The following is a 26,349-nucleotide window of genomic DNA, read 5'->3' on the forward strand; positions in this document are numbered from 1 at the left end:
GTCACTAAATGTTATAAATTCACCTCATCCTTTGTGGTTGCTGCACACGTGTAATATACGACATTTTTTTTTTTTTTTTAGCCCAGTGTAAGTGTATCAACGCTTGCTGTAGTACTAAAATGGATTTTTCTTTCATCACCACTCGTTTAATTCAGAATTTCTATTGTTTTGTATTTTGATGGAGCTTTGTCATTGATCTGTATATTCTAGCCGGCCGCTGTGGCCGAGCGGTTCTAGGCGCTGTAGTCCGGAACCGCGGTACTGCTACGGTCGCAGGTTCGAATCCTGCCGCGGGCATGGATGTGTGTGATGTCCTTAGGTTAGTTAGGTTTAAGTAGTTCTAAGTTTAGGGAACTGATGAGCTCAGATGTTAAATCCCATAGTGCTTAGAGCCATTCGAACTACTTGTATATTCTTCTGTGTACTAATATTCTTCTGAAAGGCTATTACTACAGGTTCTATTTAAAGTAACTCAAACACTTCCTCAAAATGACAGACTTCGGGCAAAGAGGTTATTCGTACTCATTGCTCCGTCTTTCAATTCATTATATCTGATAGCATTACTGTGTGTGTATATTAAATGGATGTTCTACAGACCCACAGTTATAGGCAACAGTAGATGTCGTGCTACAGTTTATTGACAGAATTACGAATTGTGGAAGCCAGATTTATCTGCGAACGAATGTGCATTCAGAATGCTTGTACGATGGATAGGAATTATTGGCAAAAATTATAGGATCCCAGTGGGTGGGGCTAACATAGGACATGGAGCGTACGCAAAAACGGTAGCGTGACCAGTTTCACGCAAGAAAATGTAGAAAAGTCTCTGTTAGCAGACTTTGGAGGAATCACGTTTAGTATCTCTTAAATATCAAGTAACAGAAATTCAGAAACCAGTTTCCAAACTGGAATCCGTGAACAATCACACCTATCTTGGCCGTAGAAAACGTGAAGAGAAAATTAGATTACGCTCTAAGCATGTTACGAGAAACCTGTAACGCCGGAAATGCATATCCTCCTATTTCCATCTATTGTACTATTATTTTTTTTCCTTGCTTTGTTACCTCAAGATATGACATTTCTATCTCTTTATATATTATAATTGTTTTACTGTTTGTATATATATATATATATATATATATATATATATATATATATATATATATATATATATATATATATATATGTCGATGTATAATTGGTTTGTTTCGTAAATATTATTTGTATTTTTACGCTGGGTCTTGCCTAGGGAAAACTGCTATCGAACGATTACGTCGATAGGTCGTGTGAAGAATCAAAGTGTGTAGGATCTTTGGTAGTGTTAACTCTGCCGCGTGGAGCGCGGGCTGTGCAGGAGTGTGGCGGGAGTAGCGAGTGGAGCAGGTGTGTTGTGTGACGCTCCCGCGAGTTGCCGCGCTTTCGGGGTTTGGCAGCATGTAATTGCGCTCGACTTGCGATGATAGTTTCTGACATGGTGTCGCGGACGGGAAACATTAACTAGCGCACATCAAGAGCCCGTTTCGTCTGGTGACCGTGTCGAGAAGAAGGCGCGCCAACATCCAGCTTCTGCAACAGCGACGGCCGACAATGAGTGACTGTTGCCACCTCCTCGACCGACGGCTTCAAACCTTCAATCAACCGACAAGGAAGACTGGACGCACGTAAAGTTTTAGAACTGTATGGCAGACCTCAGCTTTTCAAACTGTTCCATTTTCGTCACTATAATTACAGCAACTTAGCATGAACGTTTGTTGCTCATTGTCCCAATTGCATTACCAAGCAGAGTCCCTTCCTTTTCCGAAATGAACCCGAGTGTCGTTGAAATTCAAACGCCAGCATTAAAGTAATATAGCTAACTCGTTTTCACTGCTTTAATTTCAAAGTTTCAATTAAAGTATTTATAGCTGGCTACAATATTTAGATTGCACAAGCACAAATTAAGAGTGCGAGTTTTGTTCCCGTATTTTAGTTACCTGTGACTGCAGCTCAGCTTGGTACGTACTAAATTTTACAATTGTTAATTGTTCAGAATCATTTAATTCAAGTTCAAAGTTAAATCTCTTATTTCTAAATTGCGTAGATTCAAGTAGCTTTTGAAATGATTGTTGAGGTAGTCCAAGACTAACCGTATTTTACTGAATTTCGATGTGCTTCAGAAAGAAAGCTCACTATTAACTTCAGTCACTAAATTAACTTTCGATTTTCCGGTTTTATTAATTCTTTTGCTAAATTAAGTCAGGGTGTAGCGAAATTTATTACTTCTGACAAACTTTCAGTTTTCACACTACACGTGTCAACCTTCAGTTGCCACGCTTCTAGTGCTAATTATATGTGTAATAACCTTTCTTTTTCAGTTACTATAGTAATTGTCCTTAGGACTGGCGACCGTGATTTCCCCCAAATCTCAAATACCTAATTACCGCTAGTTAATTGTTAAAGTAACGGCTGCACATTTACTTCCTTTATTAACTTTACCTCTTTTCAAAATTAATTTCCACCAGTTTCATTAGCACATTTCCTTTCATTAAGATGTAACTCTTTCCTCCCTCTTTACCGACAGATTGACTTCGGTGACGATTGCTTTTCCAAAATTCCCATTAGGTACACGCGGTTTCATTTTTCACTGTCATTAAGGTCGGTAAGTGAGGGGGAGGTTACACGTGGCGACCTGGTGACAGGACAATCTTCAGATTTGAGGTTGTTCTGGACACGAATTTTGCATTGTGCAAATCTTGTAACAAAGTATTGTACAGGCCGTTACGTCAGCGAGAATAAGTAGTGGGAGAAATCCCAATTATATTTGAGATTTGGCATTTATATCGAAAATTATTAAAATGAGTGAAGGCAACAATTGTCAAAATTTGGTAGACTTGGGTACGGAACAATCGGTCGAAAAGTGGGAAACGCGCACCGCGGTACCCATTGTTCAGGGGCAGGCGGCTAGCATGAAAGACGCGACCGCCGAAACGCAACAAAGAGCAGAAATGGAATTCCAAACTTTAGAAAATGTATCGGAATCGGAAGTGAAAACCAAATCTGAATCCCTTGATGACGAATACGGGGGGACAATTAAAGAGGAAGCCGCTACGGAAGTGAAACCGGTAGTTTCTGGTAATTTAACTGATTTATTGAATGTTTTGATTAACGAAATCAAGAGTCAATCGGCCAAGCTAGAAGATCAGGCTGCCAAGCAAGAAGCTCAGGCTGCCAAGCAAGAAGCTCAGTTTGAAAAAATTGAACGGATGCTAGACAATCAGAACAAAGCTATTAACGTTGTTAACAACAATGTTGGAGTTGTTAACACAAAAGTTGATAAAATCAAAGAAGATATTGTTGTAATTAATACCGAAATCAGTAATCTTAAACAGGAAATGATAGGCGTTCAGGCGGAAATTGCGAGCATAAATACTCGTTTTTATTCCGAAATTAGCAGAATCGAGAAAAGTGTAGGAGAGTCAGTTGCTCCGATCATCGAGAATAAGGTGACGGAACAAATTCAATTAGTGAAAAAAGAGGATCAAAAGAAAGTGGAAACTTTAAAGGCTTTAGTGTCCGAAGTAGATACTAAAGTGAGGGAGCAGGCTAATACCTGCGAAGAGAAAAGGAGGGAAGTGGAAACGCTTGCGACAACCACTTTCCAAGTAATTACGAGAGTGTCGGAATTAGAAAAGAAACTTGACGAAAAACAGAGCTATGTGCCAATCTATGCACATAGTTCGGAATTGTTGACGAAAGAGGAGCGGTTCGACCCCTTGAAAAAAGGCGGTATACACGCGACGGATTTCATCAAGAATTGTGAAAGAGTTTTACCCAGATCATGGACTAATGAGAGAAAAATTAATGCGGTTATTGATGTGCTGGCTGGTGATGCCAAGCGTTGGGGCTTAAACCTCAACATTACGAACCTGACTTTTGACGAGTTTAAAAATTTGTTTCTGGCTGAATACTGGTCAGAGCAAAAACAGCAAAGTGTCTGACGCGAATTTGTCGTATCGAGGCCTTTCGATGCGAATTCGCGTGGTTCGATGAGGGAGTTTTGTGAGGGCTGGATCCGCAACTTGAAATATTTGCGTGATCGCCGCACGGAATCCGAAATAGTCTGGGAACTCTACAAGAAGCTTCCAGATGATACAAAACGCTACGTAGGAAGCAATTACAGGACAATCAATGATTTCCTGGAAAGAGTTGAGGACGAGGACAATTGGCGCAATAATCGCGACAGTGGTAGAGGCCGTGGTAACAACAACTGGTACCACCCCAACCATAACAACGATAACCATGGGAATAATGCATACCGCAGCAATAACAATAATGGTTCGGACCGTAATAACAATCGGTACAATGCAAATAATAACAGGAATGACAGAAACCAGTATCATACTAACGTGATACGGGCTTCACAGAATAATAATAACGCCAGAGGGTGTGATCAGCCGCCTCAGCAGCATCCGGGGAGCGTATCTGCTGGGACGAGACAGGGAAACCATTAGCCGCGCCGGTGAGGGGCCGAGCGGGCGTGGAGAAATTTTGGCGGCCCAATAACAGGAGAAAACCCAGGTATCGTCATTATGAAAATTCCGTGTGGAATAATCAACGGCGGGAGTGTGTGCCAGTGTTAGGAGAAAGGAGTGCGCCCACAAGTAGTAGATCAGCTGTATACACGGCAGTAGAAAATACATTCACTGTCAGTGAGGACAATTTAAGTAGTGTTTCGGAAATCGATTATAAAGTGGCAGCTGTAATACCCACAGCGGAACTGGAGATTAAGTTTAAGAACGATTCGCAAGTGTTGAGAGAAGATCAGATGTCGGATAAAATGTCCGTCATCGAGCGAGGGGATGCAGAGAGGGATGAAGTCTGGTTAAGGCAGTTCGGTCGCTTATACGACGAACTAAGAGATTATAGGGGCCTGTATGGGAGAAGTGTTTATGGGGAGCGCGTGCAGGATTTTCCGCGCCTCGTCCCGCAGGAAGATAGTGTTTGTGAAATGATAGAAAGTTCTGGCCCTAACCGGCAGACTTTACTAGAAATAGTTGACGTTAATGGGGAGCACGAGCAAGATTCGTCGTGTTGGATGTTGAAGTAGTAACGGAAAGTTCTGGCCCTAACCGGCAGACTTTACCGAAAGTTATAGTGGTAGGAGTAGCCGACCCATCCGACGCAAACCTCCAGTTTAAACATTGCGAGAGTATTAAGGAGAAAGATTACGAAAATTTTAGTGATAGCCGGACACGACTGGTAGAAAAGCACATAGATTACAGCGTGTATGAGGTTAGAGCTGACATTATACGCTCAGACGATAGCAGTGTGGATTGAGCAGGTCCAGAGGAAGTAATTGTAGATACTACTGGGCACATTCCTCCAGGTAGATTGGCAGATGAGATCAATCTGACCAAAGTGGAATCAACGAAGGTGACAATTAGTGAATTGATAGCAAAGCAACACTCACTAGTTGACGAGTTACAGGAAAAGGTTTCGGTATTGGAGGCGAAGCTACAGACTACGCCTCAGGACAAACGGTATGTGAACAGAGGCTGAAAAGGCCGCCAGATAAGCCGGCTTTAGGATCAAAGCCGGATGGTTTTTTCTGGTTTGACCTGGATATAGACGAGGATTTACTGTGGGAAAATAAAGAAACAGTCGAGGACAAGTGTAGACAGATAGTAGTGTCTGTTAATATGCACGACCTACAACTAAACGTGTTGATTGACACCGGTGCAGAATTGAGTGCTGTATCTGGGAAAATATTTGAGTTACTGAAAGACAGACCTGGCATCGTAGTTATGCCAGTAACAGGAGTGAAAATTATCGGTGCTACTGGGAAGGCCAGTAAACCGGACACAAAACAGATTTTTGTCAACTTCGAGATGTGCGGGGCACGATTTGAACAAGAGTTTGTCGTCGTGCCAGACTTGACTACGGAAGTAATTATCGGGTTAGATTGGCTATTAAAGTACCGTGCAGTGATTAATTGCGAATGCAAAACTTTGACATGTACGTCACAAGATAAAACAATAGTAGTTAGTTTTGACGAGGCAGGAGACGGTGTGCATAAGCAATACCAGCCTATACACAAGCAAACTGGCCGGATGACATTGACGTAGGAATGAATTTGAACTGCCGTAACGTGAGGAATTTCGGCATTGACACAAGTGTAGAAAGTGAATTGGAAGAGATAATCAAATTCCCTCCACGGATTGACATTAGTATTGGTGTGAAAAAAGATCGTTTGCGAGAAGTAATGAAGCTAAAAGCCGATGCTCGCATACGTCGTCACGACGCTAAAGCGCGTTTTGCTAAGTTTGCAATCGGAGACTTAGTATTTGTAAAAGCTCATGAGAAATCGAGCGAGATAGACCATGAAATCTCTAAATTTAAGTTTGTTTATAATGGACCATATAAAGTCATTGGTATACCTCACACAAATGCTTATTGCTTAGAGTATCCAAGCTCTGGAAAGCTATTAGGTATACGGAACATTGTAGACTTGAAATTGTACTAACCTAGGATCGATTAATACCACAGAAAGGGTAATTTGTACAGTATGTAAATATAGAGTGTAAGATTTAAGGAAGTGCCATGTTGCGATGGTCTTGCCTGACCTAGAGGTCATTAAAGAAGTTGTAATTAATAAGTAATTAATTTTGATTAATCAATTTAATTTTAGTCAATTTAATCATGATCAAATCATCTGAAAAATCCAAGCTGCTAGTTTAAGTTTTCAGCTGAGTCACAGTAGATTAAGGAATGTAAATATGGTTTTGTAACTAGCTGTAAGATTTAATGAATGTGTAATTTACTAGTCATTGCCGATGTACTTAGACGCTGTTTTAAGTTTCAGGCTTGTACATGCGTGTGATGATGGACAGTGTTGATTTATCCACTATGATAGTATTAATGGACTCCTTGAGATTACTCGGGAGTGAGTTTTTCTTAAAGAATTCAGTGAAACGGACGTTCTGGAAATGCCGTTACACAGGCGAGTGAGATCAAGCGTGCCGCACAGGCGGGCGCAACAACACCTGCGAGGCGAAGCCGCTGTCGGCTCTTGTGCCGCTGTCGGCTCTTGTGCCGCTGTCGGCATTCTTTGTACTTGCGGGTACGGAAGGCGGAATTGTTTTTCTTCCTGGACAGCTGAAAGAATTCTGCTGTCAATATTTATGTTTTTGTCGATCTGCTGTATATTATTTCTTGTTTAGCGTGGACTTTCATGGCGAGAGTATTAATTATGAAAAGGTTATATAAAATGTGTATTCTATGTAATTAATAATTTATTTGCGTATTTTGATCTACCTGTTTTTATGACCATGTACTCTGATTAATTTTGTAAATAGTATTCCGTTTCTTGATAGTGTTACGGAATTTGACGATTTTGGAATAGCTAAACCATTTTCTATATTTTCTATGAATTTTAATATGTTGTCAACCTGTTTTATTTTGATCAAGATGACAGAGTGGAATAAGATTAGGAGTGTCTCCACTCAATTATTATCGTCTAAAAATTGGTTTATGGTTAATTGGAAGAATGCTAAATTTTGTTGATGTTTTGAGCATTTGCATTTCGGCTGTTTCCTTTTTGGGACATTTTCTGAGTCTGTTTACGTTACACGAACATCCTCAGACAATGTGGGGCACGTGTAACGACGGAAATGCATATCCTCCTATTTCCATCTATTGTACTATTATTTTTTTTCCTTGCTTTGTTACCTCAAGATATGACATTTCTATCTCTTTGTATATTATAATTGTTTTACTGTTTGTATATATATATATATATATATATATATATATATATATATATATATATACATTTATGTCGATGTATAATTGGTTTGTTTCGTAAATATTATTTGTATTTTTACGCTGGGTCTTGCCTAGGGAAAACTGCTATCGAACGATTACGTCGATAGGTCGTGTGAAGAATCAAAGTGTGTAGGATCTTTGGTAGTGTTAACTCTGCCGCGTGGAGCGCGGGCTGTGCAGGAGTGTGGCGGGAGTAGCGAGTGGAGCAGGTGTGTTGTGTGACGCTCCCGCGAGTTGCCGCGCTTTCGGGGTTTGGCAGCATGTAATTGCGCTCGACTTGCGATGATAGTTTCTGACATGGTGTCGCGGACGGGAAACATTAACTAGCGCACATCAAGAGCCCGTTTCGTCTGGTGACCGTGTCGAGAAGAAGGCGCGCCAACATCCAGCTTCTGCAACAGCGACGGCCGACAATGAGTGACTGTCGCCACCTCCTCGACCGACGGCTTCAAGCCTTCAATCAACCGACAAGGAAGACTGGACGCACGTAAAGTTTTAGAACTGTATGGCAGACCTCAGCTTTTCAAACTGTTCCATTTTCGTCACTATAATTACAGCAACTTAGCATGAACGTTTGTTGCTCATTGTCCCAATTGCATTACCAAGCAGAGTCCCTTCCTTTTCCGAAATGAACCCGAGTGTCGTTGAAATTCAAACGCCAGCATTAAAGTAATATAGCTAACTCGTTTTCACTGCTTTAATTTCAAAGTTTCAATTAAAGTATTTATAGCTGGCTACAATATTTAGATTGCACAAGCACAAATTAAGAGTGCGAGTTTTGTTCCCGTATTTTAGTTACCTGTGACGGCAGCTCAGCTTGGTACGTACTAAATTTTACAATTGTTAATTGTTCAGAATCATTTAATTCAAGTTCAAAGTTAAATCTCTTATTTCTAAATTGCGTAGATTCAAGTAGCTTTTGAAATGATTGTTGAGGTAGTCCAAGACTAACCGTATTTTACTGAATTTCGATGTGCTTCAGAAAGGAAGCTCACTATTAACTTCAGTCACTAAATTAACTTTCGATTTTCCGGTTTTATTAATTCTTTTGCTAAATTAAGTCAGGGTGTAGCGAAATTTATTACTTCTGACAAACTTTCAGTTTTCACACTACACGTGTCAACCTTCAGTTGCCACGCTTCAGGTGCTAATTATATGTGTAATAACCTTTCTTTTTCTGTTACTATAGTAATTGTCCTTAGGACTGGCGACCGTGATTTCCCCCAAATCTCAAATACCTAATTACCGCTAGTTAATTGTTAACGTAACGGCTGCACATTTACTTTCTTTATTAACTTTACCCCTTTTCAAAATTAATTTCCACCAGTTTCATTAGCACATTTCCTTTCATTAAGATGTAACTCTTTACCGACAGATTAACTTCGGTGACGATTGCTTTTCCAAAATTCCCATTAGGTACACGCGGTTTCATTTTTCACTGTCATTAAGGTCGGTAAGTGAGGGGGAGGTTACAAACCCATAAAAATAAGAGCTAGAAACCCTAATGCAAGGTGCAAATGCACCCTCTGCAAGTGGTTCGCAATCTATTAATGTAGATATAAATGTATTAACAGAGTTCCGAACGAAGGACATGTAACTAGTTACGAGATCCACATACTGACTCTGGCGAGCCATAGAAGAACCGCAATAATTCTGTGTAATGTGAATGTATTGTGTACATTCTGGTTACTATTTACACTTGTTTCCGAACATTTTGATTGAGTGCGCACTGTGTGCCGCATTAATCAAATCCGAGGAGTCTCTCAATGAATCTACACTAGACCTCATGTGCATTCATCTATAGGCGTAATTTTAAACGGTTTATCTTTTCGGTTCCATGACAGTTATGCTGGTCTCAGATCCCTCCTTTTCCCATTAGTAAAGAGATATGAATCTTTTATACTGACACCAGATACCGCTGAGCTAATTTAGTACTGCAATGTATTTTTTTATCGTCGCTTAACAGTTGTCTGAAAGTGGAGAATACAATTTAAATAATTATATCAACTTGAATGAATTATCATAAGAGCATTAATATCATATCATCTACAATATTATTAGTAAATTAAACTACATTGCATTGTGCATTTCAACATTTTCTAAATTTATTTTAAACTGAAAATTTATTTGTATGGTGATATATTTCTGGGTTGCTCTTGGCAATGACCTATGAAACTGATAGTGCGCTATCTGCAGCTATGCTAGGAATAGACATGTCGTTTATGATATACGTACGTCTACACGCTTACTCCTCATATAATCGTCCACCTCTGTTCCTAGTTCTTTCCTGATATCCAGAGAATGTTGAGGAAACCAGTAAGACATATTCACATCTTATTACTGCCCATTCGTATGACCCCACTACATCGTGTATTTTTTTTTCTTTTCTGGCAGATCAGCTGTTTCGTTTTATTCATGCGCATTTTCTAGTTAAATGCTCTTATGTTGAGTCATGTCAAAAGATGATTCAGTTTCTAATAGAAGTACTGGAAGAATAATGTACCCAATTTCATCCGACATATTTGTCCGGATCTACATCAGTTACTCTTCTGGAAGTAATTACCGTCAAAGCCACGAACACTTGAAGGCCTATCATGAGTTTGGAAGAAGAAGAAAATCAAAAGTTCCGTTGTTTGAAATATCTCCAAATCTGAGAGGAAAATGTCCGTTCTGCACAGTGAAGAAAATCTATTATGCCTTCCAAATTATTCAATACAACTACTTGTTCTTTCACTCCATTGTTGCCCGTTCCACAATTTGCTAAGAAAAGTCTTGCTATGAAGCAGAAAACCATCGTCAGCAAAGGAAAAACTGTTCGATATATTTCTCTACACTTAACTAGCAACGGTCTGCCGTTTCGCTCCGTGGAAACGAGTACGTGTTTAACTTCACCGTTGATCTCATTGTACGTGGTAACGTAACCTAAACTGGTTGATAAGGAGAAAATGTTACTCTTGGGATCGCTAGCGAGAAATAAATTATGGGCGTAAGAGTAGCAAAAACCAAGTAAATTCTGCACCAACTCTGCCGGCATCGGTCTGTGTAATCCAGCTCTTGTGATGTGCAAATGGCTTCGTCCGCACTATAAATTTTCCTCCAAGCGAGCGGACGAGGGAGCAAGCTGCAAAAAGTTTCACCGACATTCATTAGTCAATATGTTCAACGTTTACAAGTTCAAAGGAATTTGCTCGTTCCATTCCGCCGCGTTAACTTACAGATCATTAAAATTTTATCAATTTCAAACTTTTGCATGCCTTAGTAGTCGGCAACTTAATGAGCCATTAAGAATTAAGCAATGGACGTATAAGAAAGCTGCACGTTTATTTCGACGAAGTGCTTTTTTGTACATTTCCTTTTATCGGGTGCATCTAGCGACGTGGCTGTTCGGATTTCATTAGCTACAAATGGTAAATTAAAATGTAGACAGGCAAAGGACATTGGTGTGCAAAACAGAACAGACATTATCATTTAAAGACAATAATTCACTTACAGGGGATAGGAAAAGTAATGTGAACACCAGTACGTAATTGGGAATGGTTTATTAATAGGGGGTTGGACCCCCGTTTGCCTGTAACACAGTTGCGATTCTTCTTCGAATACTGCCATATAATGATTGTATAGTCTCCAGTTGAATGTTATGCCATTCTTTGATCAGGACCTCTTCTAACTCCTGTAATGATGAGGGAGGCGGAAATCTGCTCCCGAGCCTCCGCTCCAATATCGCCCGGAAGGGTTCGGTAATGCACAAGTCCGTGGACTGTGCTGGCCAAGGAAGGTGCAGCAGTTCAGTTGCGTGCTCCTCAAACCACGACTGTACTGTCACTGTCACGGCTTTGTAAATGGGTGCATTATCGTCCTGAAATATGGCATCCTTGTTGGGGAACAACATTTCGATCATGGGGTGCTCCTGATCATCTGAAATGTTCACGTAATCGTTGGCTGTAACATGGTCTTTGAGAGTAATGATGCGACCATCAGAATACCATGATACAGCTGCTCACACCATCACACTTCCACCTTCATGCTTAACCGTCGGAATCAACCAGTCAGGATTGTATGCTTCTTTTGACGTTCTCCAGACGTAGATGCGGCCCGATGTTGGAAATAACGAAAACGTTGACTCGTCGGACCACATGGCGTATTTCCACTGATTAGCCGTCCAGGAATTATGCTCCTGACACTTTTACGCTTCTTTGGGTTGGTTGTCGTGACTAATGGCTTCGGTATAGCAGCTCGTCCATGAATATTCGCTTTATGGAGTTCTCTGCGGACAGTATCGACAGGTGGTGTTCAAGATGGCTATTGATCTCTGTAGTCACTTTAACCGCCGTATTTCTGTGTTGTTTTGATGCAATGCGTGTTAGCGTACGACGATCTCTGTCATTTTGTCTTGATTTGCGCCTACTATTACGTTTACATGATGACGTCTTTCCTTGTTTAGTGTAGACAGTCATGACTTTGAAACAGTTGCTCTTGAAACATTCAGGAAGTTGGCTGTCTTGGTTACTGATGCTCCAGCTAATCGGGCCCCCACAATCTGCCCTCTTTGGAACTCTGTTAGGTGTTTCATTGCACGTCGACCCGGCCTCTGAATGCAAATACGAAGTGTGCACTGCTCGTAAACAATCTGCACTGATAGCTAGAAAGTGCTGAACACGTACAGTCCAGCGCGACACGTGCTTTACCTGCGTTGTTGACCGTCAAACACAAGCATCAAATTACTATCACTTTTCACATTATTTTCCTATCCCCAGTACGTCAAGTCGATTTATGATCCTCCCCTGGATATTACCGAGATTTATGATCCTCCCCTGGACATTACAGATGGTGGAAAATGGTTTTTAATGGGGTGTGTGATCACCATGGACAGAACTTCATGATCTGCAACGTGCTCACATGCTGGCCATTAAGGTTGGCAAGACGTTCTTATGGTCGGACGTCCCATTCATGCACCAGCGGGATTGAAACGGTGCCGGCCGCTGTGACCGAGCGGTTCTAGGCACTTCAGTCCGGAACCGCGCGACCACTATGGTCGCAGGTTCGAATCCTGCCTCGAGCATGGATGTGTGTGGTATCCTTAGGTTAGTTAGGTTTAAGCAGTTCTAAGTTCTAGGGGACTGGTGTCCTCAGATGTTAAGTCCCATAGTGGTTAGAGCCATTCGAACCATTTGGTTGAAACGGCGGAATTATGGTTAGTGAGTGTGAACGTACTGCAGTGTCCCTCCAGAATGCATACCTCATGTTCTCTGTCGGATTTGAGTCGGGGGGGGGGGAGGGGGGGGGAGGAACATACAGGGCTGTCTATTCGCTAAATATACTCGCATTCACATAGCTCCCTCACCTGCGGTGTTAAACGCTGACGAGTGTTGTCATCCTTAAAAATGAAGTCAGACCCGAATGTAGCTCTGGACAAGCGCACATGGGAAAATAGTACAGTGTCACTATAATATTACCGGCGAGTCTGCCGAGTTCAGAGATCTGGAGGCCAGTCGGCCCATGCTACATTATTCGTGAATGGGCTGGTCTGTGGATTCCTAATGAGAACACGTGGGGTGCGTTGGGAAGGGGCACTGTCGCACGTCCACATGCACTGACGACCATTCACCTGTTGTTAACCACGCTGGTGGAGGAATGGAAAGCCCTCTCCCTAAAACTCCTTAGCAACCTTGCAAGTCCTTAGCATCTCGTTAGGAACTCCTTAGCAACCAACATGGGAGCACTTTCCAAAACATGTCCTTGGTGATCACACACCCTATTAAGAAACATTCTCAGCCTTTACCCGCCCCGTGTCCACAGGACCATTATCAATCGCGGGCACTTCAGTGTAATTATTGTCTTTGAATAAAAGTGTCATTTCTGTTCGCCTAAGTGTGATTTTTCAGTTACCTTCTCTATTGTATGGTAGCGGTTCTTTTCTACGTATAGTCAAAGTTCGAGCTTTATTAGTTGGCAGTGTCACATCATGTGTATGTTACTTCCGTCCAACGTTTTTTCACACCATTCTCGTTCCGTGAGGTTAATTGACAGTCACAGTGAGTACGTTTTATAGTAGCAAGAACGACGAACTTTTTCCGTTGACATATGTTGACACCTAACTTCACTATCAGTGGTGTTAGCTGCTTAAGTCCACTGCGAATACTTAATTTCTTCAGTCAGTTGAAAACTACACGTTGAAACGTATTGATACGCCGTTCTAATGGCTTAATACAGTTCTTAACGAAACAAGAGACCAGAGTTTCTGAAAAGATCGGTAAAGTAGTTGTGTAATAGAATATAATAATAATAATGCCGTGTGACGAGGGCCTCCCGCCGGGCAGACCGCTCGCCTGGTGCAAGTCTTTCGATTTGACGCCACTCCGGCGACTTGTGCGTCGATTGGGATGAAATGATGATGATTAGGACAACACAACACCCAGTCCCTGAGCGGAGAAAATCTCCGACCCAGACGGGAATCGAACCCGGGCCCTTAGGACTGACAGTCCGTCGCGCTGACCACTTTTTTATAATTTTTTTCAAGCTTATCCACTTTTTTATTTTTTAAAAAAAGCTTATCCACTTTTTTTCTTTTTCTTTTTTTTTCTAATTTTGTTCGTTTTCGTTCGTTGTATTTGCTCGGTGCGGACGTCGCGAGACACCCGTTTATGTTCGTTGTTGCTCGCTTAACTCAGTTATTTTATTACAGAGGGCAGCTAACCCTCTGACCGAACACGCTGAGCTACCGTGCCGGCAGAAAGCTTGTACCACTCAGCTACAGGGGGCGGACGTCTAAGAAGACTTGCCATCACTGACACAATGAACAAGCTTTTTCAAACAATTACTATGAGCAACGATATTTTGTTCCCATATAAAAACGTCTCATCTATACATGAAATTTATGAGGCATCAGTCTATATACAGCCCTGGAAACAAGCGAAAGAATATATATCAATTATTTAAATCAAAACCAATTTTGATATATCACGAGCCCAGTGTTCTTCGTTTCAGATCTTACAAGTATTTTCAAAGCTATAAAAAGGTCAGAATCACGTATTTCTCGATACTGTCCGTGTAGGTTTAGGAATATGACAGGACCATGAGAAATTATATTACGTTTCTTAGCCTGATTTAAGAATGTGGCACATTATAAACCGAATTTTATTAAAATAATTATTTTCTCCAATTTTTCCGTTTACCGTCGTTTCTTAGTTGCTTCGACATTCGTGGAGGTATGTTCCGTCTTTGCAACGAAATGAAAGGCAATTTATTTTTTGCCATAGGGGTTTCGCTTCTTTTATTTATGAAGCACTTTCAGTGTCCTTAACATCTTCTTTTTATATATATGATAAATGCATTATGTAGTAGTTATAAGTCTGTTACCATGTTACGTTTTCTTATGTTATTCTCTTGTTTTCCGTGTTAGAAACAACTTCTGCAGCACAAGTTTCGTTAGATTAAATAATCGTTTTGTGTTAAGATTTCCAAAGTTGGTAGTCCATGTGAGTTGTTCTGGAAGTGTGTTTGCTCGATTTGGTACTCCATTTCGCCAGTTTTCCTTTTTTCCCTCATATTTATCACAACACTTCGCTTGCACTTTCCACGGTGTGTTGAACGTGTGTATGTTTATAGCGTATAGTGTTACCACCTGCTGCTGTGTGTTTGTCTTTCGTCTGTTGTCTGAGGTGAGTATGTGTGATTTCATATTTGTTCACTCGTTGCGTGTGTGTGTATGTGTGTGTGTGTGTGTGTGTGTGTGTGTGTGTGTGTGTGTGTGTGTGTGTGTGTGTGTGTGTTTACAGGAAAGCATTCACACACAAAGAGCTCTTGCAATCGAAAAGAACGTAATTAATGAGCAAATCAGTATAAGCAATAAGTCACTCATCATGTTAGCCACTAAAACAATAACAAACAGAAATGTAAAACATAACCAGAATAAATAATTAATTAAACCTCTCTCTCTCTCTTTCTCTCTCTCTCTCCCTCATACACACACACACACACACACACACTCACACACACACACCCACATACAGACAACAAGTGAACAAATATCAAACCACACATACGCAACGTAAACGGTAGTCTGCATATAAACTCAAAGCGATATTTGGCAACAGCATACACATTTTCAACTCACAGTGAAGAGTGCAAGTGAAGTTCTGTAATAAATGTGGGTGAAAAAACGCCGAAAATCAGCCATCTGGAGTACGGAGACCAAATAAACAGATCTCTAGGACAACACATATGGACTAGCAACATTGGAAATCGTAAGTAACAGGGAACGATAATTTAACCGTATGAAACTTGTGTTTCACTCTATTTTTCCCAGGTTACAAACAAGGATGATGATATACCTGTAATGACTAAATATTGCATTCATTATATATACATAAAACATTTAATATAAGCCACTGAAGAAGCTTCATAAATAAAAGTACCAAAAGCGTGTACGACCAAAAACAGCCTTTCATTTCGTTGCAAAAAAGGAACATATCTCCTTCTAGTCTTGTGTATGTGTGAAATTTTTCAATAGATGTCAAACATTTCGGTGATATTACAACAGAGAAACATAAACTCCACCTTATTTCAGTTTCTGTTCACCTGAATCAACCAATACCATGCTTCTTCCTGCGCATACCTAGTGGAAATAGCGTGAAGATAAAAATTAGATACGTGACTGGAAAAAGAAAGGGGAGAATAGACAGTGGTACGCAGAGACCCCTCGGCTGCACACAGGCCAAAAAGCAAGTTTGTATTGCACTGTCATCCAGTTGTGAGCAGCGTTGAAATTTTCAAGTCTCCAGCCCATCGAGAATTTGTACCGAACAGATAAACAAACAGGAAAGAAAACGACCTAATAAAATAGTCTTAAAATGCAGATTATTATAATTGTGTATTCGCAAGTGACAAAAACTGTCATTCACTGAAGCCTTTGTGATCATATAATTGTATATGACGAAATTAGTGTTCTCTGTTCTTGTTGTGCCGGCCGCGGTGGTCTAGCGGTTCTGGCGCTGCAGTCCGGAACCGCGGGACTGCTACGGTCGCAGGTTCGAATCCTGCCTCGGGCATGGGTGTGTGTGATGTCGTTAGGTTAGTTAGGTTTAAGTTCTAGGGGACTTATGACGTAAGATGTTGAGTCCCATAGTGCTCAGAGCCATTTTGTTCTTGTTGTGGTCTTCAGCCCGAAGATGATGATGCTCTCTACGCTAGTGTATGCTGTGCGGGCCCCTTCATCTCTGCAAAAGTGATACAACACTAGCTCACAGTCAACACATTTACTAGCAGAGTGCTTGACTGTGTGGGACAGTTTCTACAGAACCGGATATCATGGCTACAGCTCTCAAGCCCGTCCAACCACGCGCTACGCCTTCATCAACATCTACATCTACATAGATACTCTGCAAGCCACCGTACGGTGCGTGGTGGAGGGTACCCTGTACCACTACTTGTCATTCCTTTCCTTTTCCAATTGCAAATAGAGCTAAGGTCAAACGACTGTCTATGTGCATCCGAATAAGCCCTAATTTCTCGTATCTTACCTTCGTGCTCCCTACGCCTAGTGTATCAAGGCGGCAGTAGAATCGTTCGGCAGTCAACTTCAAATGCCGGTTCTCTAAATTTTCTCAATATTGTTTTTCGAAAAGAATGTTACCTTCCCTCCCGCGGTTCCCATTTGAATTTCCGAAGCATCTCCGTAATATTTATGTGTTGTTCGAACCTAAGTCTCTTAACTTCAGTCCGATCCGGTATGGATCCCAAACACTCTAGCAGTACTCAAGAATATGTCGTACCATCATCCCATAAGCGGTCTCCTTTAAAGGCGAACCACTCGATTCTAAAGTTCTCTCAGTAAACCGAAGTCGACCATTCGCCTTTCCTACCACAGTTATCACATGCTCGTTCCACCTCAAATCGCTTTACAACATTAGACCCAGATATTTAAACGACTACACTACACTACACTACACACGACACTAAATGCGAACATTACAGGTTTTATCTTCCTACTCACCAACATTAACTTACTTTTCTCCACATTCATCCAACTCATAATTTTTTCTAAGTCGTCCTGTATCTTTCTAGAGTCATTCAACGTCGACACCTTACCGTGTACCAAGGGATCATTAGCAAATAATTGCAGATTGCTGCCCACACTGTCCATCGAGATCATTTAAATATATTCAGGGTGTCCCCTTTATCTTGACCAACCTAAATAGCTGTTTGTCCAGATGCAAATTGCAAAATGTTTTAAGCAAATGCTCTTTAGCCGTCAGGGGGACATTAATCAGCATGACTGCCTTCGTTGTAGCTTTGTTTTTTTACAAAGATATGAACAGCGGTATGACTTTTATAAATGTCACCCTGTATTTTTTATTCGGTAATTCCTTTCCTCTCCTAAAGATCTATTCAAAAATGTATCACAGTGTGACATTCACTGAAACATAACGTTATTAATTACATAACACAACATTGACATTGACGCTACCAGCCCTTAGTACAGGTACTCGGGGAATGGAACACATCCACGAGATGACGTTGACAGATGAAAACATAAGTAGAATGCACACCCATCATTTCGTTAGCCATAGTCAGTTAAAGAGTTGTGTGAGTAGAATGTACATCAACGAAGAGAAGGCAGAAATGCTACTCATCTATTGGGAATTTAAGTTAGCAGAACAGTAAATGCAATACTGTTTTCTTATGTACGGGTACATTTAGTATAGTAGTTTAGTCCTTTTAAATACTGTTGTGTAGAATAGGCATACAGTAAAGGCTGTCCTTCCTACAAACTGCATCGACATAACGCTTCTTTTTTTGTTGTTGTTGTTGAAGGTAGGCGAAATGCTACTCAGGCAGCGGAACTGTACAGGGAGCGATATCCTGACAAGAACCCACCTTCCCAAAGGATATTTCTCGTCTTGTTGCGACGTTTCAGGAAACGGGAAGTTTCATCCCACGACATCGCAATCGTCGTACCACTCGCATAGACGAAGCTGCCGAAGTCAGTGTTCTCGCTTCCGTTGCTATGAATCCACGTGTGAGCACACGACAGATTGAACACGAGACTGGCATTCCTAAAACTAGTGTACATCGTATTCTTACACGTCACCTGTTCCATCTTTACCATGTACGCCTACATCAAGAATGGCATGGAAATGACTTCCAGACTCGTGTACAGTTCTGTCAGTAGGCACAGCAACAAATCCTCGCCAGCCCTAACTTCTTCTCCAATGTTCTGTTTACCGATGAATGTACCTTGTCAAACAAAGGACAGGTAAATACAAGGAATATGCATTATTAGTCCAGTGACAACCCACGATGACTTAGACAGGTGGAACATCAGAGTCAATGGAGAGTTAACGTATGTGGTACTACAATTATTGGTCCTGATTTCATCAATGGTAGACTAAACGGCACTTCTGGATGAAGTGCTGCTAAGAACCAAAATGCTTATGTGGTATCAACACGATGGATGTCCAGCACATAATGCCTCGCGTGCACGTCGTGTTATGAGCCGAAGGTATGGTACCAGATCTATTGGTCGAGGGGGAACAGTTATTTGGCCTGCTAGGTCTCCTGATTTAAATCCTCTGGACTGTTTTCTTTGGGGATGCATTAACGACGTTGCCTATCGCGATATTCCAACAACTCCAGAGGACACGCAGGAACATATCGTGCTTGTTTTTAATTCTCTGCAGAAGGCAGCACTGGAAGCAGTAAATAATTCTTTCATTCAACGAGTGCACCAGTGTATCGATGTCCAGGGTCACCACTTTGAGCACCTTTGAATGTTCTACTCCTGGGCCATGGTACAGGAGAGTCAAAGTCAATTTTGTGATATGTTTTTACTTGGTTTTCATTTGTTATCTGACAACTCCAGCAAGTGAACGAATTTGTGAGCCCGGGCTCAAAGTCAGTGTTGTGTTACGTAATTAATAACGTTATGTTTCAGTGAATGTCACACTGTGATACATTTTTGAATAGATTTTTAGGAGAGGAAACGAATTACCGAAAAAAAATACAGCGTGCCATTTAAAAATGTCATACCGCTGTTCATATCTTTGTAGAAAAAAAAACAAAGCTACAACGAAGGCAATCATGCTGATTGATGTCCCCTGACTGCTAAAGAACATTTGCTTGAAATGTTTTATAATCTGCATCTGGACAAATAACTATTTGTGGTGGTCAAGATAAATAGACACCTTGTATACAGAACAACATCGGTCCTATCGCAGTTCTCTGGAGTACTCCTGATAATATCCTTGTCTCTGATGAACACTCGCGATCGAGTGCAACATACTGTGTCTTCGAGCCACTCACATACCTGTGAACTTATTTGATATGCCAATCACATACCTGTGAACTTACTCCATATGCTTGCACCTTCGTTAATGTGGTGTCACCGCCAGACACCACACTTGCTAGGTGGTAGCTTTTAAATCGGCCGCGGTCCGGTAGTATACGTCGGACCCGCGTGTCGCCACTGTCAGTAATTGCAGACCGAGCGCCGCCACACGGCAGGTCTAGAGAGACGTACTAGCGCTCGCCCCAGTTGTACAGCCGACTATGCTAGCGAAGCTACACTGACAAATACGCTCTCATTTGCCGAGACGATAGTTAGTATAGCCTTCAGCTACGTCAATTGCTACGACCTAGCAAGGTGCCATTTATCCTTTGCTATGTATCTAAGGAAGCATGAACCATCAGACCGATGCATTCCAATTATGGAATAAAGTTAAGTATTACTTCAACTCCGTACTTTATTTGCTACATTAAATTACATTGACCTGTTCCAGACCTCACGCCATCCTGCGTGAGCTTAGGATGCATTTCGGCCTCCTGTAAATACAACACATCAGTTAACATCGTGTCAGATGCTTTCCGGAAATCTAGCAATATGGAATCTCCATTATTGGCAATGTATCATGTAAAAAAGGGTAAGCAGTGTTTCGCATGAGCGATGCTTTCTAAAGTCATGCTGATTCGTGGACATAAGCTTCTCAGTCTCAAAAAGTTTATTACATTCGAACAGCGAACATATTCAAGTATTCTGGAGCAGACAGAAGTTAAGGGTCTGTAATTTTGCCCGTCTGTTCGTCAACCCTTATAATATACTGGAGTCACCTGAGCTTTTTCCCCGTCACTTGGGACTCTGTGCTGTGCGAGAGATTGACGATAAATGCAAGCTAGGTAAGTGGCCATTGCTGTAGAGTGCTCTTTGTAAAACTGAACTGGGATTCCATCCGGACGTGGCGATTTACTTGCTTTCAAATCTTTCAGTTGTTCCTCTACTCCAGGCATGCTTATTAATATGTCGTCCATACGAGTGTCTGTCCAATGGTCAAATGAAGGTAAGTTTGTACGGTTCTCTTGAGTGAAAAATTTCTTGAACGTGAAATTTTCAGTTTCGGTTTTCGTTTTTTTATCTTCAACTGCCACACCAGGCTGGTCAACAAGGGACTGAATGGAAGACTTAGGCCCGCTTAGCTATTTTACCAAAATTTTCACTGATTTGCCAGATATTTTGCTAAGGTGTGACGCGGTAGTTGTGTATGCTTCGCGCATAGATCTTTTCACAGACGAACGAATCTCTACTAACCTTCGCTTGTTGTCATTTGTGTGTTCCCTTTTGAAACGAAAGTTCAACAGCCTCTGCTTTATCATTATCCACCGAATTTCCGTATTAAACGATGGTGGGTCTTTTCAAAAGAATGGTTCAAATGGCTCTGAGCACTATGGGACTTAACATCTATGGTCATCAGTCCCCTAGAACTTAGAACTACTTAAACCTAACTTACCTAAGGACATCATACAACACCCAGTCATCACGAGGCAGAGAAAATCCCTGACCCCACCGAGAATCGAACCCGGGAACCCGGGCGCGGGAAACGAGAACGCTACCGCACGACCACGAGCTGCAAACTGGGTCTTTTCCATGCTTCGTCAACTTACTCGGCACATAACTCGCAAGACCACGATTTACAATCTGCTGAAACGTTGCTCATGATTCCTCCACATCTTAGTAGAACTAAGTGATGCCTATTCTAAGAGAGATGCTAATAAATGCTTATCTGCTCTATCTATCAGAAACTCTCCTAGCCTTCTTGACTGATTTATTAACTTTCGTAATCATAGCTGCTATAATGACATCATGATCGCTAATCCCCGTTTCAGTACTGACACTGCCAGTACGGTCCTGTCAATTTGTAGCCACAAGTTATAAGTTATTTCCATTGCGAGTGGGCTGCCGAGCTAATTGCTCAAGACATTTATCAGAAAACGTGTTCAAATGTATTTCGTATGACCTTCTGTCTGTACCCCCAGCAGTGAATCCATAGACATCCCAGTCTATACCCAGCAGGTTAGTCACCCCCAAGCAGTATTGCAAGATCTGGGTATTTACGCACTACTGACCGTAGATTTCCTTTGAATGGCTCTAGAACAGTCACAGCAGAATCGGGAGACCGGTAAAAACATCCAACAATTAACTTTGTTTCACCTACACTTGTTATACTCTATCAGATGACTTCACTGTGACACTCAGCTTCGACATCAGTAGAGACAATATTTTTTGGCAACTGCAAAGCACACTCCCCTTCCTACTGTACCTAATCTGTCTTTCCGATGACGTTCCAAGACTCGCTTCGGGTTTCAGCCAGCTCTCAGCCGCAAGAATAATTTGAGTGCAAGTACTTTTCCTGGAGGGCAGTAAATTCGGGAACTTTATTACAAATACTCCGACAGTTTACTGATAAAATTTTGACAGTCGAAGTGTCTTTGCTATGAACGCCGTTTGACTTCCCTGGCAAGTGTTCATCAAAGCACCTCAAAGTACTGCCAAGCTTAAAAACCCTTAGCTGCACTCCACAAATACTCTGCTCCTTTCAAGCCCGTCCCACCACGTGCTTCTCGTGAAATTATATTTCTTCAATCCAGAACAAATGCTTGAATGGTATTTCTGTTATTTGACTGTACAAAATTAATTTTATTATACGATCATGATTTTGCCCTTAAGCCATTATCAAGTGCAACAATTGGGGTGTAATTAGACTTTGTTAAGTGTAGATAAGTACAAAACCACATCAATGTAATACAGACAGGCAACAAACGTGTTTTCTAACCATAGAACAAAAGAGCCACAGGATGAACATGTTTACAGTTTTTACATGTGCGGTGAACATGATATGAAAATTTTCACACATGTCTTCGGCCTGGAATCTCCAATACTGGAGCAGAATTGCTCGAACAGCGGTCACTCGCCCTACAGCCCGACAACCAGTGTTGATTTGGTCTGCCTTTTTATTTTCATAGCACGACGGACCTCTTTGCTTGTCAACAGTGGCACCATTATGCCCCAACGGGACGTCGACAATATTCTACTCACCGGTTTGTTGCTCCTCATGCCAAGCCATCCTGTGATTTCATTCCAGCAAAGATGATGCCCTCTCATACACCGGCAGTTTCTACTGCTTGCCTTCATGCTTGCAAAACCTTATCTTGGACAGTAAGGGCTCTCTCCAATAGAAAACGTTTGGAGCATCGTGGCAGGACTATTCAAGCAGCTCGGTATTTTCGCAATATAACGCGCCAGTTGTCCAACATTTTGGCATGATATCCCTTTGGACAACATCCAACAACTCTGTCAATCATTGCAAAGCGGAATAACTGCATAAGGGCCAGAGGTAGGTCAAAGCGTTACTGACTTGTTCAATTTGTTAAGCTCTTTCTTTAGAGTAAATCATCCAATTTCTCAGGAACTACAACCATTTATGCGTCTATACAAGTACATCATCACGTCTACCCGTATCTGTCACATTCGGATAATGTCATTTGTTGCGTCGTTTCTTTTCTTTTTTTCCCTTGGAGTGTATATGTGATAATAAAGTACCAATATTGTATCAGTTTTGACTATCTGAGTGGTAATGATTGTCAAAGGCTGATTAAGTCTACGCATTGAGAATGCTCAGGTTTCCCCACAATTCCGGTACTACATAACACTCTGGCTATTTGCAAATTGATTGAAATGGAGTGACGAAAAACTGACTTCAAGTGGTTCTGCAGCGAGATATGAACCACCGTTATTAAATTAAGATATGCGTCGGTATCAAGTGCCCTACCTCACAGATATTTAGACGTACAATCAAGTGGTTTCTAGACGATGCCGTTGCAGCTGAAGATACAGATATTCTAGTTTGAGATTCCCTTTGCACCACTCTCTCGTTTCTCAGATGGTGGCGAAAGTTGGTAGCTCATAACCCGAACTCGAGAAATGATATCCCTGGAGTAAAAAATACCACGTTTGTCTGTGTCACATCTTATGTGAGCATTATTGATAATTACTCATCATGTTCACAAGAAAAAGGTGGCCCTAATGCGCCAAGTGTGCACAACACAGCAGAAGCGGCTGGCCAGGTGACTGTAGTTTGAGCGTATTGAGCAAAACGGTGTATTCCTTTTTTTTCACAAAACTGTTTAAATTCTGTAATTTTTCAGACTTTCCCAACCAGCTGCGGACATTTTTAAGTGTCATGTAATCTGTGAGATATGTGTCGTCCGTGCACAATATTTCGATAACGTGAGTAGTTCTCTTCAGCAGGTGCTGTCTGGAAGTACCTTCTAGTGATCAAATATTGAAACACTGGCAGAGAAGTGCCAGGATTTAAATCGCTTCAACAAAGCAGAGGAACTCGCGTAATACACTGGCGCATCAAACAGAAGGACACAATTATTTTTCACATGATGTAACTAAAAAGTAACGTAGTTCAATGTCTCTCGGACCATACATAGACAGAACTGCAACACCAAAGTACAGAGGGTAACGGAAAGAAATACTCAATGAGACGTCAGAAATGGATTACTGCAGTGTCTGTATTGTTCCTTTGGACATCGCTCGTCATATTGCGTTGCTTTGGAGTGAAATACAGTAGGGCGGTGTCTATAAGGTTCGATGGAATGTTCCTTCAGACATGCAAGCGCATCCGAAGGAACACTGTATCGAAGTTCATAGACACTGGAAAAAGTAGCCACTGCTCTACCGTATTTCTGGCGAAAGCAAGGCAAGATGACGAGCAAACAGAATGTCTCTGCCTCTGCGGGAATCATACGATCTGTACTCGAGCACTATGGGACCTAGACACTAGCACATATAAAAGTCTGGTGCCGGTCGGGGTGGCCGACCGGTTCTAGGCGCTACAGTTTGGAACCGCGCGACCGCTACGGTAGCAGGTTCCAATCCTGCCTCGGGCATGGTTGTGTGTGATGTCCATAGGTTAGTTAGGTTTAAGTAGTTCTAAGTTCTAGGGGACTGATGACCTCAGAAGTTAAGTCCCATAGTGCTCAGAGCCATTTTTTTTTTTTAGTCTGGGTCTGACTATGAATCGTACACGGATAGCCAAAGCAGTTAAGGCAACAGTTTGCGTAAAACTGGAAACGTTACTAGTAAATCGTATAACCTGTTTACAGCTGTACTCGCAGTCTGCGAATAGATTTCATAATTTACAGACACTGTCAAAAGCGTACACTTACTTCACTTATGTATTTCAAGCCAACGCCAAAGCAAACTCATGAGAAAACAAAGCAAGTCTCTCCCTGTGTGGAAATGAAATAACTGTGCAATCTCTGTGGGTAGCAGATACTGGGACAGGTGTAAGTTTGGTTCTGTTCATGAAGCGTGCTGAGATATCACAGCTATTAAGTCTCGCACAAAGCAGGAAATCGAGGTTGGAGTCCCAGTCCAGTACAAAATTTCCACTTATTTCCAGTAAATTTAATTACTGTGCTGGTATCGTATTCGCAATTGGCAAATACGTTTCATGAGCGAACAAAAACGCACTTTTATTCAAAGACAATAATTACACTGAAGTCACAGCGAATTATGACGGCCCCTGGACATGACAGGAGGCGGGACACGGTTTTTAATAGGGTGTGTGATTACCACGGACAGCAGTTCGTGCTCTGCCCGTACGTGAGCAAGGACTTCTTGTAGTAGGGCGTTCAATTGACAACAGACGGCATGTAAGTTGTGAGGGGATGTGGGGGGGGGGGGGGGAGTGAGGGGCGGAAAACGGGAAGCCAGTTAGCTCACCGAAAAGCCTCTTGTTCCAAAAGATCCTCCACATGAGCTGTTCGGTTAAGGCTTGCATTGTCATCCTAAGCAATGAAGTGAGGGCCGAAGCATCCATGAAAACACGCTTATGACGAAAGACTACAGTGTCACAATAACGTCCCTCGGTAAGTTTTCTCTGTTATTTGGAGGTCAGTATGCCCATCGTCTTCCGGCACCATAAGACTCTGACCGCCAAAACGATCTTGTTCGACATTGTTACTGGGTCCATCACGTGCTCATACCTCTCTCCGTATGAGGATATAAAGTAAAGGCCATGAAGGCCCACCGGTACCGACTGGCTGCCGCCTCATCCTCAGCCCTCAGGCGTCACTGGATGCGGATGCAGAGGGGCATATGGTCAGCACACCGCTCTCCCGGCCGTATATCAGATTACGAGACCGAAGCCGCTACTTCTCAGTCAAGTAGCTCCTCAGTTTGCCTCACAAGGGCTGAGTGCACTC

This window comes from Schistocerca cancellata, chromosome 5 (genome assembly GCF_023864275.1).
Source record: "Schistocerca cancellata isolate TAMUIC-IGC-003103 chromosome 5, iqSchCanc2.1, whole genome shotgun sequence".
Taxonomy (NCBI): Eukaryota; Metazoa; Arthropoda; class Insecta; order Orthoptera; family Acrididae; genus Schistocerca; species Schistocerca cancellata.